This window comes from Notechis scutatus, chromosome 6 (assembly GCF_049901735.1).
Source record: "Notechis scutatus isolate UNSWTSFEM ecotype Mainland chromosome 6, rNotScu1.2, whole genome shotgun sequence".
Lineage (NCBI taxonomy): Eukaryota > Metazoa > Chordata > Lepidosauria > Squamata > Elapidae > Notechis > Notechis scutatus.
The window spans coordinates 22,734,378-22,748,833 of record NC_142014.1 but is presented as its reverse complement, the minus strand read 5'-3'; the positions used below and the strand labels follow the sequence as shown (position 1 = coordinate 22,748,833).

The 14,456-nt window shown below is 42.5% G+C and overlaps 1 protein-coding gene across 2 annotated transcripts in view; it reads left to right on the top strand.

The window, feature by feature from the left end:
- The window catches only part of WNT7B (Wnt family member 7B), a 150,837-nt gene that overhangs the window by 71,856 nt on the left and 64,525 nt on the right, over positions 1 to 14,456 (top strand). The window lies entirely within an intron of this gene.

Here is a 14,456-nt window from a genome sequence, read left to right as displayed (position 1 = left end):
GACAAATAAAAATAACTAAATAAATAAATAGATCAGATATAGAAATCTGGAGAAAAAGCTCAGGTCTCCAGGTTTCCCTTAGAACGTGTTGTAATTCTCAGATCTAAAAATGCCAAAAGAACTAAGGAACAATGGACATTAGGCATGGATCTACAAAAAGGCATGAGTCTTTTTTTACTTTGCAGTGCAGAAGCATCTCTGTGCATTTCAAATATTGTCACCTGTTTAGAGAGATTCAAGTGACATTGATTTTATATACTTGTTACAGAGCTTGCTAAGTGGGAAGCCACAACACTACAGTTTTGTCATTTATCAGACCTACATTTGGATATTCAGCAGCAAAGCCAAATTTTGCACTATTAATTTTGGTGCACTTTGTGTACTCATTAATGCAAGTTAATGGGCCTTGGTAAACAACTATGCATGTTCAGGATTTTAAGAAAATGTGCAGAACTTTGTTATAGCTTGGAAAAATTTGATCATATCTTTGAGTTAAATTTACATATAATGGTATATTCAAATAAACTAAAGAACCTACCATTGAATATTCATGCCAGTATACAGGTAGTCCTTGACTTACAATTATAGTTGAGCCTGAGAATTACGATCGTAAATTGTGATGGTCATAAAGTGGATCATCATGTGACTGACCCAATTTTACAACTTTTTTTTGCACCAGTCACTAAGCGAACCTACTGATCACTATGGGCAATTTTTGTCAGAAACTGAAACTAAATGTTGGCTCCCAGCAAAAACCTAAATTGCCATCATATGACTGTAGGATGCTACAAATGACTGTAATGACTGCCCAAAATGCAGTCTTGTGATCATGTTCTCTCTCTCACTCTGTGTGTGTGTGTGTGTGTGTGTGTGTCTGTCTGTCTGTCTGTCTGTCAGAACTTTGGAACCATTTCATTTCATAAGTATCTTTGGGGGATAAGTCTATCATAACTTTTTATAAGTTGAGGACTGCCTCAATTCCAGATTCTCAACTCTGCTATATGGAACCTTTCGTTTGAATGTCCCAAAGAGGCAACTGGACTTTCTTGTTTTTTCTTTGAAGGTGTTTCGCTTCTCATCCAAGAAGCTTCTTCAGCTCTGGTCATTTGCATTCTTTTAGAGAGTTGTTGAGGCCGCTTGGTGATTTGTCCATATCCTCAGGTTCACCTGAGTAGTGCAAATGGGTGTAGAGCCTTCTTGGAACTGCTGAAAGGACTGGGTTGTTCCGTTTTAATCATACTGGATTCTTTTGCTCATGGCTTGTTGAAAAACTGAGTTGGCTAAATTCCCCACATCAGAGTAAGCCACCTCTGTAGAGCCGGTAGCTCTGAAGAGCAGCAGACATAGAATCAGTTCTATGTCTGCTGATGTTTTTGCCCACCCGCCTACCCGGGCTCTTACCTGCACAGCTGCAGTTAAAAAACAGGAAAAGAGGACTGTTTCAAAGGCTGCTTCTCGGCACTCAGCGTGCTAATGACGATTAACAGGTGCGTGGGGCTCACAGCAGGCAGGGAAGCTCGTAAATCCCGAACCGGTAGTTAACCCTGTCGTATCCCACCCCTGGCCATAAATAAATAAAAACTCTAAACCTGATACAAATCAAACATACATTTTGGCTTAATGGGATATGTTAATTTCAAATTATGTTTTAATGGGACTTCTAATGAACTAACAACATTAATTTAAAAACCAAGTAGAAAATGTCCTGTCATAATTCAGCCTTGTGCCAATCATATAATGGTGTGGGTTTTTTTCTTGTCTCTAAAAAAGTTATCTTGTCTTTGTGCTGCTTTGCAAGCCATTTTAATTTAGATTTGTATAAAGCCATTTGTTCTGGGGTATTGCTAGTGATTTGCCATAATTAGCTGTCAGAGTATATTCAGGAACTGGAATAGAGCTTAGTAATAAGGTCAGCCAATGAGAGCTGAATTGAGGGCTGAAACTTAAAGAGAGAATCTGGGCGTGGTTTATCTCTGTTCTGTGCTCAGCTCTAAAGTGAAAGAGAAACTAACTTCCTTGCTGAAAACTAGAGCTCTGCTCTGAACCTGTAACATGTCTGCTTCTGTTTGAGTTTGCTCCATGTTGGAGAAATTCTACAACTGGTATTGTAAAATTTACTTTATATGTTTATAAAGAAGTTAAATGAAGCCTCAGCCATCTGTGTTTACTTTTCTGGCACTGAATTTATGCCGCAATACTCTGAACAGTAGCTCACTCCATGGACACACTCTAAGTAGCTCTTGTCTTCTATGAATCAGTCACGAAAGAAACAAAGCTTTGTTAAATCTCTAAAAAGTTGTGATTCATACCACAAAGTAAGCTCCTTTTCTGATTAAAATCATAGGGCAGGAAAGAACCTCAGAGGTTTTCTAGTCCAACCCTTTGCTCAAGGCAAGAGTCTTATATAATCCCAGCCATCCAATCTGTTTTCGAGAACTCCATTGATGGAACAATCACAACTTCAGATAGCAAGCTATTTCTTTGATTAATTGTTCTCGCTTTCACAAAATTTCTCCTTGCTTCTAGGCTGTAGCTCTCTTTGACAAGCTTCCACCCAATACTTCTTGTCCTGCCCTCTGGTGCACAAGAGAATCAATCAATGCCCTCCTCCTCTGTGACAGCCCCTCAAGTCTTAGAAGACAGTCATCATGTCCCCCCCTAATCCTTTTCTTCAACAGGCTAGTAATAACTAGGCCTCTCAAGCATTAGACAATTTAGCCTCCAGTCTCTTTGTTGGTCTTCTCTGAACAATGTCCAAAGTCTCAACATCTTTTTTTTTTGTATTGTGTATTTTTGTATCCTTTCCTAAATTTGATGTTGAACTTTTGCTTATGTGTTTGAAAATGTTGGTTTTCTTTCAATACATCTCAAAGTCATTTGGATCAATCTCAAGTTTGTTACCTGTGCATTGTGCGTTAAGCTTGATTGACAAAAGCCCTAGAGGGAACAGTTGGGTCTCCTCGTGGCTCTGTGATCAAAATTCTGCCCTAAGGGGCTGCCAAAGGAAGTTAAAAAAACAAAATAAAACCGAAGACTAGATTGTGGCAGGTGCTTGCATTGCTCTCTTCTCTAACCATCCCTGCTTGTGCATTTATTTACTTATGAAGTTAAGATTACTTCAGTCCTGTCTCAGGGCCACCTGAGGGATATTTTCACTCCTGTCAGTAGCTGTTCTGAAAGATGAAAGCAGCCAAACCAATGCTGCTTTTCCTGATTTCCCAATCAAGAATTCCTAATTTCCTAATTAGAGGAAAAATTAATGATTGGCCTCCTTACAAATTTGGCAGACCTAATCACAGGCAGGTAGGAGCAGAATTGGCAGAGGGGAGAGTAAAGGTTAGGCTGTGTTGATTTCTGTCAGCTCCGCCATGGATAGATAACACTAACTCAGCAATGGGGAAAGATCCGAAAACTGGATCCAACTCGGTATATTATAAGTGAAGGTGATGGTAGGATGAAGACACTGGAAACCATCCTTATGGGACTTAGTAGAAAGAAGAGTGGATGTTGTTGATAGGAATCAAGATCAAGAAGGTGAATGTTCAGGTAGGCAGAGAACACAGGATTTTCCCAGACTGTTATGGAACTCTATAAGGTTGCTCATTGTCCATGCCACAACTGCCAAGATTTCATTAAAGATTTTTATCTCCCATCCCAACAATACAGTGGTGGGATTCAAATTTTTTTTACTACCGGTTCTGTGGGCATGGCTTGTTGGGCGTGGCTTGTTGGGCGTGGCAGGGGAAGGATACTGTAAAATCTCCATTCCCTCCCCACCCCACTAACCTGCTTTCCAGCGCCGTTCTCCTGTGCAAGGCAACAAAAGAAGACCCAGCCAATCAACTGGGACTCAGGAGGCAGAGAATAGATAGGGGCGGGGCCAGTCAGAGGTGGTATTCCAAACTACTCAGAATTTCTGCTACCAGTTCTCCAGAACTGGTCCGAACCTGCTGAATACCACCTCTGCAACAATATAATTGGATGAATCAACCACAGAATTAATCAATAATGCAGAAACTTCCCACTAGAACAAGGGTGTGAAACTCGATTTCATTGAGGGCCTCACCAAGGTTGTGTTTGACCTCAGGGAGCCGGAGTGGGCATGGCCAGCTCGATGTCACTTGTGTTGGGGGTGCCTGTGGTTGCCCAAGCGCTCTGCCAGTGAAAATGGGCTCCTGAGCTCAATTTTTGGCTGCAATGGTCTCCTGCAACACTCTGCCAGCAAAAATGGAGCTCAGGAGGGCTTCCCACGGCCTTCCTGAGCTCTGTTTTCGCTTGTAGAGGCATTGCGGGCTGGTCCTTTGCTGTTTTAAGGGCAGCCCCATGGGCCAGATCTAAGCATCCTGCAGATTGGATCTAGCCCCTGGGCCTTGAGTTTGACACCTCTGCATTTAGAAGGATATTCCCAATTCCAAAGAGTAAGTTTTGATGGGAATCCATTATGGTTCTGCAATCCAAGACTGAGTCTTTCCTGCATGTATCATAGGAATCGATCTGCAGTTTTTAGGTTGCCTTAGCCAGTAAGATAATCCAGAGAAATGGATTAGTTATCAGATCCTCCGGGAACTTGTTGTTTTTCAAGCAAAACTGCGATGGAGTCGAGCCGAGCGGGTTCCTTAATCTGCCCCTTATGCAACATGATGAGAATGCTGTGGAATTTTTCCCTCCACCCCCCAGGGATGGTTGAAATTGTGAAGCATGACAAACCCAAGCAGATTATTTCACGGAGCCCTTCTAACAATACTTTTTGAGGGAAGCATGACGGTATCGTTTCATAATGCCCTTTCAGTGCAGGTATTCCAAACATTTGCTTTTATTTGCTAATGTTACTTCCTGAACAAATAAACACGAGGAGCACCTACTGCATTTATTTCCTTCAGATCAAACACTGATCATTAAAACATTCTTGGAATAGTTCTCGTTAAGGGTGCGCAAGAAGTAGAAAAGATTGTAGGATGGAGCTAGTCAGAACCTTTTGCCAAAGGCCAGATTGTGCAATGCAGTTAGTTGACAACTTGACGCAAGCCACCGGCCTCACATCATAGCATTGCCTCGTGCCTGGAGGCTGAGATCCTGAGACTAAGAAATAGAGGGGCAATGGGAAACTGGGAGGACGGATAGAATATTTGGGTCAAAATCTGAGACTTGGTAACTGGCTTTCCAATCTGGAAAATTGCTTTTCCAGGTACAAGTATAGATATAACGCCAAACAGATTCTTGGAGAGGTAGTCTTGTTATATGTAGGCCTACCCTAAGCCTAGTTTTCAGCCTGGGCAGAAATTGAGTTCTCCCTTTATTTTTCGGAGCGTTACCCTTCAAGTTGGTCTTCTCCCAGTCAATTAGTTAGGTGCCAGTGTATTAGACTTGACTCTCAGCCACGTCAAGGACAGCTGTCCATCATCTTGACCTATCTCTGACAATGATCTCTCTCTGAGGTCATTCCAGTGGCCTCCTGGAACTTGTCCAGCCGCCTTGCCCATTTTCCATTCCTTTCTTTTGCTATCTTCAACCTTGCCAAGCAGAGTGGACTTCTTCCAGGTTCATCATCTGCTTCCATCTCCTGCCAAGACGATGTGAATTTTTCTTTCTCCCCTCACTTCCAGGGGGTAGTCAAGCCATTCTTTGTTCCATGACTGGGCCTTTTAGAAGTCCACAGCACTCTCGGTAACTATCTGTAAATGCATACATCCAAAAGGTCTGTCTTCTTTCCTTTTCTATTTGCTTCTGGAAAACTCGCTGTTCAACTGCTCTGCTTTGCTTGCTGCCCAATTTGGCTCCTGTCTTCTGGCTCATTCTGAATTAAGTATAGTGTATCAAACCAGAAGCTTGTTTCATTAGGCAAGGCCTGTTCTCTGCTCTATTACTACTCCTAGGACCCAAAGGAATCTGGTCACATCAGACAAACAGAGTTTTGTTAAAGATAAACGTTTAGTCTTGTAATAAAACGTGTTAGTCGGAAATGGTGCTATGAATCTGCTTCTGAATTTTGGTAACTGACATGCAGAGGTGGTATTCAGCAGGTTCGGACCAGTTCTGGAGAACCAGTAGCAGAAATTTTGAGTAGTTCAGACAACCGGCAAATACCACTTCTGACTGGAGATTTTACAGTATCCTTCCCCTGCCACACCCACCAAGCCACGCCCACAGAATCAGTAGTAAAAAAAAATGTGAATCCCACCACAGCTGACGTGGCTCTTATAATTTTCACCCTGAGGTCCTTTGTCCCACAGATTTGTTCTTCCACTCGCTCCTTTCAAGTCGTAAAACAATTTCAGTTGGTCCTTGGAGTATATCCTTTGAAAAAATGGTCCTTAATTTACTGAAGCTGGCTGCTAAATGTATGCATTGATTTCAATCCGCGGCAAGTCCATCCTAATCCGAGTCTTACAGTATTTGCCTTAAATATTTCAGTCTTCAGATACAGAGGGCCAAGTTGGTTGTGCGCAGTGCTTTAGCATTATGACATTCACAAAAAGCCAAAGGGAAATTTAGGATGAGGTTTTTCAACAAGCGAATTCTATCCTAATCTTTCTCCTGCCCTCAACACCCAGACAGGGCTTTAGTCTCATGGTCAAATTTCCAACATAAGTGGCGTTTGGAGGTTGACCCTCTGATTGGGTGGCCAGTTCATCACAAAGCTTTCCTCTGACAATTGAATAAATTTGTCACAAGGGGGAATAGGCCTCGTTAAGGGGCGAAACCTCTGACCTCCTAATCTGACTGCATGTGTAACTCATTCAAGCATTAGGCCGGAGTGAATAATCTGGAAGGACATTTGATCCACTGGGAGGGAGGTTCAAGGCTACAAGAACTAGTATTTGTGTATGTATGTATGTATGTATGTATGTATGTATGTATGTATTTATTTATTTATTTATTTATTTATTTATTTATTTATGTCAATTGCTTGCAAGATAATGGGTATAAGTAAAAACATAGTTATGAATACATGCATACATATAAGAAAAATAAAAGAAACAATAGGACAGGGACAGTAGTCACGTTGGTGCGCTTATGCACGCCCCCTTACAGACCTCTTAGGAAAGGGGTGAGGTCAATAGTAGACAGTCTAAGGTTAAAGTTTAACGCGGAGGTGCTACATTTGTGTTCCTGCAGTTGCAACTCAAAAAAAAAGAAGAAGCTTAGAGAATTCCCAAATGGACAATTTGTCTGTCCTGCCTATAACACCCCTAACACACCAGAAGAAGATTTTCACATCCTTGATTCAGAAGCTAAAGTTTATGAAGGGACAATTATCTGGGAAATATCTGCAGCCTTGTCTGCACCCCCAGTCATTTCTAATGTTTGCATCAACTTGTTACTAAAAATGTGAACTCCCTGAGAATCCCATATTCCTTGCAAGGATAGTGCTTGCTGTCTCTCTATGATTCCTGGCAAGGATAATGCCTATTGTCTCTCTCTATGATTCCCAACAGATTCCATTGTACAGATAGTCCTTGAGTTACAACCGTTCATTTAGCAGCTGTTTGAAGTTACAATGACGCTGAAAAAAGTGACTCAAACTTAAAATTGTTGCAGGATCCCCATGGCCACGTAATGAAAATCCTGAGGGCATGTGATCACCATTCCGACATGCAAAATCAATTGGGAAAGCTGGATTGATTTAATGGTTAAATGTGATTCACTTAACAATTGCAGTGGTTCATTTAACAACCATGGCAAAAAAGGTCATAAAACTGGGTGCAACTCACTTATAACTGCCTTGCTTAACAACAGAAACTCAAGTCCCAATTGTCGTAAGTTGATGGCGGATGGGTAATTCTGCAGTGCTACACTAGCTGTCATTTTCATGCAATTACAGCCATCAGCTTTTTCAGCCCTCTTGCAAATACCTCATTTACATTTTTTAAAAACATTTTATTTGATTTGTCAATCGCTTACAAGATACAGGTATAAGAATAAATATATTTTTGAATACATGAGAAAGATTCTTATAAGAAAAATAAAAGAAACAATAGGACAGGGATGGTAGGCACGACTGGTGCGCTTATGCACACCCCCTAAAGGCCTCTTAGGAAGGGGGTGAGGTCAATAGTAGGCAGTCTAAGGTTAAAGTTTTTGGGGTTTGGGGAAGAAACCACAGAGTCAGGTAGAGTATTCCAGACATTGACCACTCTGTTGCTGAAGTCGTATTTTCTGCAGGTCAAGTTTGGTTCGGTTAATCTTGAGTTTGTATCTTTGATAAAAATATAAAAAAGTTTGTACCTCCGAATGGAATCACGTTAAGGGAAATGTTCCTTATTTATTTTTATTAGCGCTGCCTAGAAAGAGTAGGTTTCTTGGCAGCCAAACATCATCCCAATAATATCTCATGGCTTAAGTTTTAGAATGTATAATTCAAGAGAGTGCATTTTGCTGGCCAAAAAGGGAAGGATCGTTTCAGAGACTTCGGTTTTACATAGCTGAACTCAAGTTGGTTCTCCAGTATTTTGGTTTCTCTAGCCAGACTGCATTCCTCAAGTTCCCTCTTCTTCCGAACAAGTCTTCTCGGCCTAAAGCAGAGGCCCCTTCCTTCTTTCCCCACCCTGGGCAAAATATCAAATGTTTCACTCTTCCTCTGTTTTCCCTTAAGGTGATGCTTCCAAAGAGGGCCTTGCCTTGTCAAGCTTGTATCTTAGGTCCCTCCTGATTATTTCAGGGTAAATCTATAAATCTCATGTCAACCGGTTTCCATCATATAGCCACCAGATTATGCCAGAGAGAGGTCGCTTTATGGGGTGACTTCGAGACTGCAAGTAGAAAAAGAAGCTACCAAACAGGCTACTGGGCAGTGGAAGCTTGGCCGGGGGAAAGTCATCTGTTATTTTAGAGCTTGCTTTAGTTGCAGAACACAACATTGTGATTAAGTGGGCATACAGTTGCTCTCCAGCACTCTACAGATTAACAGAGTAGGAAGGGACCTTGTAGGTCATCTAGTCCAACCCTCTGCCCAAGCAGGAGACCCTACACCATTTCTGACAGATGGAAGTCCAGTCTCTTCTTGAAAGCCTTCAGTGGTGAAGCTCCCACAACTTCCGAAGGCAACTTCTGTTACATGCGTTGATTGCTCTCACTGCCTCCTTATTTCCAGGTTGAATTTCTTCCTTGTTCAGTTTTTGCACACTGTTGGTGCAGATGAAAGTGAACCTCACAAAGACATCTCCCCCTGCTTAACTGGCAACTCAGCCCAAACTGGGGAGAAAAAGAAGAAAGGGAAAAGAAGGGACAACAAGTCAAATGGTTGACATATCTACTTTTTAGGAAGGAAAAAAATAACAATCTCCTCCCCAAATATATATTTTTGTGTCAGTTGTTGATTAATTTACCAGTTATTCAGGGTGCTTGGACTGTGTCAAGTTACATAAACGTAACAGACCAGAAGCTATTCCTTGTTCAATCAGCTTCTTGCTGTTTTATTTCCCGAAAGAAAAGAAGAAGTTTCTCTGTTTTTAGTCCACTTGATCAGATATTGCTACCTCAAATATTAGTTCTTTCAAGCTTCATTGGAAATCAAAATGGGGCTATTGTATCAACCATGTGGACCTTTTGGGGGTGCAAACTGGCTCCAAGAAGATAAAGTATATATTATTGTGAGGTATTCTCACTGTCACTCTGCACCGTGGATTATTTCCCTTACTATAGTAAGGGAAATAATGCTTGGTGCAGAGTGACAGTGAGAATATATCACAATAAGGACCACCAAGTTAAATGCAGACCATTTCACACAAGCGGAGAGGCTGTGACAAAAAACGGTGTGCGGCTTGGGGCAGTGGGTGTCCTTCCCCCTTGGGAAATCTAGGTGGATTATGGCCCAGCTGGAGTGGTAGATAATCTTCAAAGGCGGCCCCTCCACTGAGCACATGATGGCTGGGGTTGGGGTGTCTGGAGGCTACCGAGGCAGAAGAAATGGGGCATCCCTAGTTAGGGGATTACGGTTTGAGCTCGCTTAGCAGGTGGAAGGGGAGGGGGAAAGGACCCCTGGCTCAACTGGGAACTCTTTTTTTTTTTTTGAGAATCGTGCCCCCCTTTCCCCCCTGAATGACACTTTCATGGCCACCCACTGCAAAGGCACCTGAGGGAAAGTTAAAATGGAGGCAGAAAAACACAATTGAAGCCCCACCCCTGTTTCACAGGTGGGGCTACCGATGTAAGAGAATCGTAAATCCAGCGTTAAAATAAATCAGCCATCTGAAGAAAGAACTGACCAAATCAATTTTTGTTATGGTCATGGACCAATGTAAAGACCCAACATTTTTATTATTATTATTTGTGTATTTGTTTGTCAAACATGTACAAGATAACAAGTATAAGTATGAACATAAACAAGAACAAAGGAAATAAATACAGATAAATGGGGACAGTACGACAGGGATGGTAGGCATGCAGGTGCGCTTATGCACACCCCCTTTAAGGACCTCTTAGGAATGGGGTGAGGTCCATGAGAGACAGTTTGAGGTTGAAGCTGTGAGGGCTTGAGGCTGTGACAAGAGTCAGATAGGGCATTCCAGGCATTGACCACTCTGTTGCTGAAGTCATATTTTCTGCAATCGGGTTTGGAGCGGTTTACCTTGAGTTTGTATCGGTTATTTGCCTGTGTGTTATTGTGGTTGAAGCTGAAGAAGTCGTTGACAGGCAAGACGTTGTAGCAGACAATTTTGTGAATGATGCTTAGATCGGACCGCAGGTGGCACAGTTCTAGCTTGTCCAGGCCCAAAACATAACCGCAGTCTACTTTTTTTTGAAGGATTGGGAAGGATGTTTGAGGCTTGGAAGCATCATTAGAAAAATAGTCTCTCCGTTACAGCCTGAAGTGGTACAGTCCTCTCCCTTGACCAAGGTTGGATAATCCAGAAGGCACCATAGGCTCACTGTCTAAGGCTGACCAAGCTCCCAGGGACCCTCCAAAAATGTTTAAGCCCCCCCCCAGATATCTCATACATCAGAAAAAGAAACAACTTTAATTGAGAAAATATTTGAATGTGCAGAAATGAATAGATTAACATTGGAAATTAAGAAAAAAGAAGAGTTGTATCCCTATGAAGATTCATGTCATAACTTTTTATAAGTTATCAGTTGCTATGTATAAATTAAACGTAAATATGGTTTATAACTGTAAATATGTTGATGTGCAATCAATAGGATTATAAACAAGCCAACATAATTATAAATTTGGTTAAAATCATTCTGTTGTACCACTACTGTTGTTATTAGCATATACGTTACTATTTCTTTTCTTTTTTTGTTTCTTTTGTAAAACGACATGCCCGGACAACACACTGTATTCAAAATGTTTATATATAAATAAAAATAACTTGGACTAAAAAAAAAAAGAAGATTCATGGCATATACAGGTGGTCCTCGACTTACGACCACAATTGAGTGAGACATTTTTAAAGTGAATTTTGCACCACGGTATGACCTTTCTTGCCTCAGTTGTTAAGTGAATCACTGCAATGGATAAGTTAGTAACCGGGTTATTAAGTGAACCTGGCTTCCACATTGAGATTGTTTGTCAGAAAGTCTCAAAAGTTCATCCTATGATCTTGGGACCCTAGTTGCCGAGCGTCCAATTTTGATCACTTAGGGATATCAAAGCAGTCCTAAGTGTGAAAAACAATCGTAAGTCCATTTTTCCAGTGCTGTTGTAACTTTGAATGGTCACTAAATGAACTGTTGTAAGTCGAGGACTACCTCCAATTCTCCCATTCCCAGAATCTAGGCTGCCACACTGTTGATGCCCATGGAGAAGTGTGAGTCCACACAGACATTTGCACGTGTGGTCACAAACATAAGATGGTGTAACTGTAACATTTAAGGGTGTCACCAAAACTTTGTCTGTGTTTGATGTGCAGTGCATTTAACTTTTTGACCTTACCCTGAGGGTGTCTCTGTTGCACAATCAGATCCTACATAAAAGGGGGGAAAGTTAGTGATTTACATCCTCCAAGCAAGAGCCAGATTTGAAGATTTTTTTTTGCAGTAAATCTGCCTGCTTACTCCTCTAGAAAATTGACATTTACGTTCACTCTAAACTTCTGCCCTCCTCACACTTCTCTGCAGATTTGATAGGAAAAGGAAGAGTGAAGGAGTGGTGGGATTCAATTTTTTTTTACTACCGGTTCTGTGGCTTGGTGGACAGGGCAGGGGAAGTTTATTGCAAAATCCCCATTCCCTCCCCACCCCACTCACCTGCTTTCCAGCTCCATTCTCCTGTGCAGGGCAACAAAAGAAGACCCAGCCGATCAGCTGGGACTCGGGAGACGGAGAATAGATAGGGGTGGACCCAGTGGTGGGATTCAATTTTTTTTTACTACTGGTTCTGTGGGCGTGGCTTGATGGGCGTGGCATGGCTTGGTGGGCATGGCAGGGGAAGGATACTGCAAAATCTCCATTCCCTCCCCACCCCACTCACCTGCTTTCCAGCTCCGTTCTCCTGTGCAGGGCAACCAAGGAAGACCCAGCCGATCAGCTGGGACTCAATGAGAGGCAGAGAAGAGATGGGGGCGGGGCCAGTCAGAGGTGGGATTTGCCAGTTCTCCTAACGATGCAAAATTTCCACTACCCAGAGGTGGTATTCAGCGGGTTCTGACCAGTTCTGGAGAACCGGTAGCGGAAAGTTTGCGTCGTTAGGAGAACCGGCAAATGCCACCTCTGACTGGAGATTTTACAGTATCCTTCCCCTGCCATGCCCACCAAGCCACGCCTACAGAACCGGTAGTAAAAATATTTGAATCCCACCACTGCTGCTACCGGTTCACCAGAACTGGTCAGGACTTCCACCTCTGCTTCCAACCCTTTGCAAAACTAGCCCACTTCAGCTGTTCATGCTAAGGAAATGCATCTAGCCCTCAACTTACCGTCACAATTTCTGTGGCTAAACAAAGCAGTTGCTAAGTGGCCCGGTTGTATATCCTGTTTTTGTTAAGTGAATCACTGCAGTTGTTTAAATCAGGGCTCTCCAACCTTGGCAACTTTAAGACTTGTGGACTTCAACTCCCAGAATTCGCTTCGCTGGCTGGGGAATTCTGGAAATGGAAGTCCACAAGTCTTAAAAGTTGCAAAAGTTGGATAGCCCCGGTTTAAGTAAATGACAGAATAGTTCAGCGAATCTGGATTCCTCCCATTGGCTCTGCTTATCAGAAGCTGATTGGGAAGGTCGCAATGGCGATCGCAGGATCCAGAGATGCTACAACCATGGTAAATACATGCTGGTTGTGAAATTTTGATCATCATGGGGATGCTGTGATGGTTGTGAGTGTCCAGTTGTAAGTTGCTTCTTTCGGTGCCATTGTCACACTGAATGATTGCTGTATGAATGATTGTTAGTCAAGGACTACCTGTAAGCTTTTAGATAGCAAGATAGGATTTCCCTTGCAAGGTAGCAATGCTTTAAGGCTGGCAGGTGGACATAGCTGTAAGTAAGTTCATGTTGAAAACTCTCGCCAGGATCAATCCTTCATTTATACTTCCCTGTGATGACCTGGGGCATGACACAAAAATAACCAAGTCACAAAAACAGAAGAAAGTCCCTTTAATGCCTCCAACTTTGCCCCAATTCCAATTAACCTCTGCTGGATATCAAACTCTTAAAGAAAACAGTTTACAGAGGGAGTAAATGCAGTCTGCACCCAAAGCAAAGTTAATTCAAAATAAAAAAAACCAACACACCACACTGAAGGAATTACTACGGCAGGCAAGGGTGATTAATTGCAGACTTCTACCAGATAACGCAGCAACCACAGTTGGGAGGACAAGAATGCACGCTTTGCTTTCAGCAACTTTTCCATGAGCAGTTTGTCCTTTTAACCAGTCCTCCCAGCTGTAGCCCATGAAGGGCATCAGGACCCTTTCCTCCCCCGTAGACCACGCCACTCACGTTTCTCCCTTATCCACTCCTCCCTGTGTGCCCTAGGATGAAGAGGAGATGGGCCTGGGTCTTCCTCTGAATGCCCATCTGGCCAGTTTCCTCCACAACCACCGGAGCCACTCCCCTCCCTGTCAACTATTCCATCTCTCCCCCGGAGTGAGTCTCCAACAGGGGCATGACATTCCCTTTGCCCCTTCATACAAGGTCCCTCTTTCCTTCCTATTCCCGACTTTCAATTCCTTGCTTTCTTTTTACCATGTCATAGTTTGAATTGCCTTAATAAATAAAACCCCGAATTGGTGATAGGAAGGGCATCCGGCCAGTAAACACTCAGCTCCATTCAGTTTCCCGGACTCCACCCCATAAGGGATTATGGGGTCGTTAAAAGAGGATGATAGTTTGAGTTGCCTTGTCTGTCTTTTGTGGATTACTTTGCTCTGTGGCAGGATTATTTTCAAATACTACGGAAGTAGGGATCATGTTAATTATCTAAAATTGCCCAAAGTTGTGTTCAAAACGGGGACTCCTCACACCAGAGAGTTTCAAAATAGTTCTGGTTTCTTGGGATCACAAGACATCGGTGGTCTGA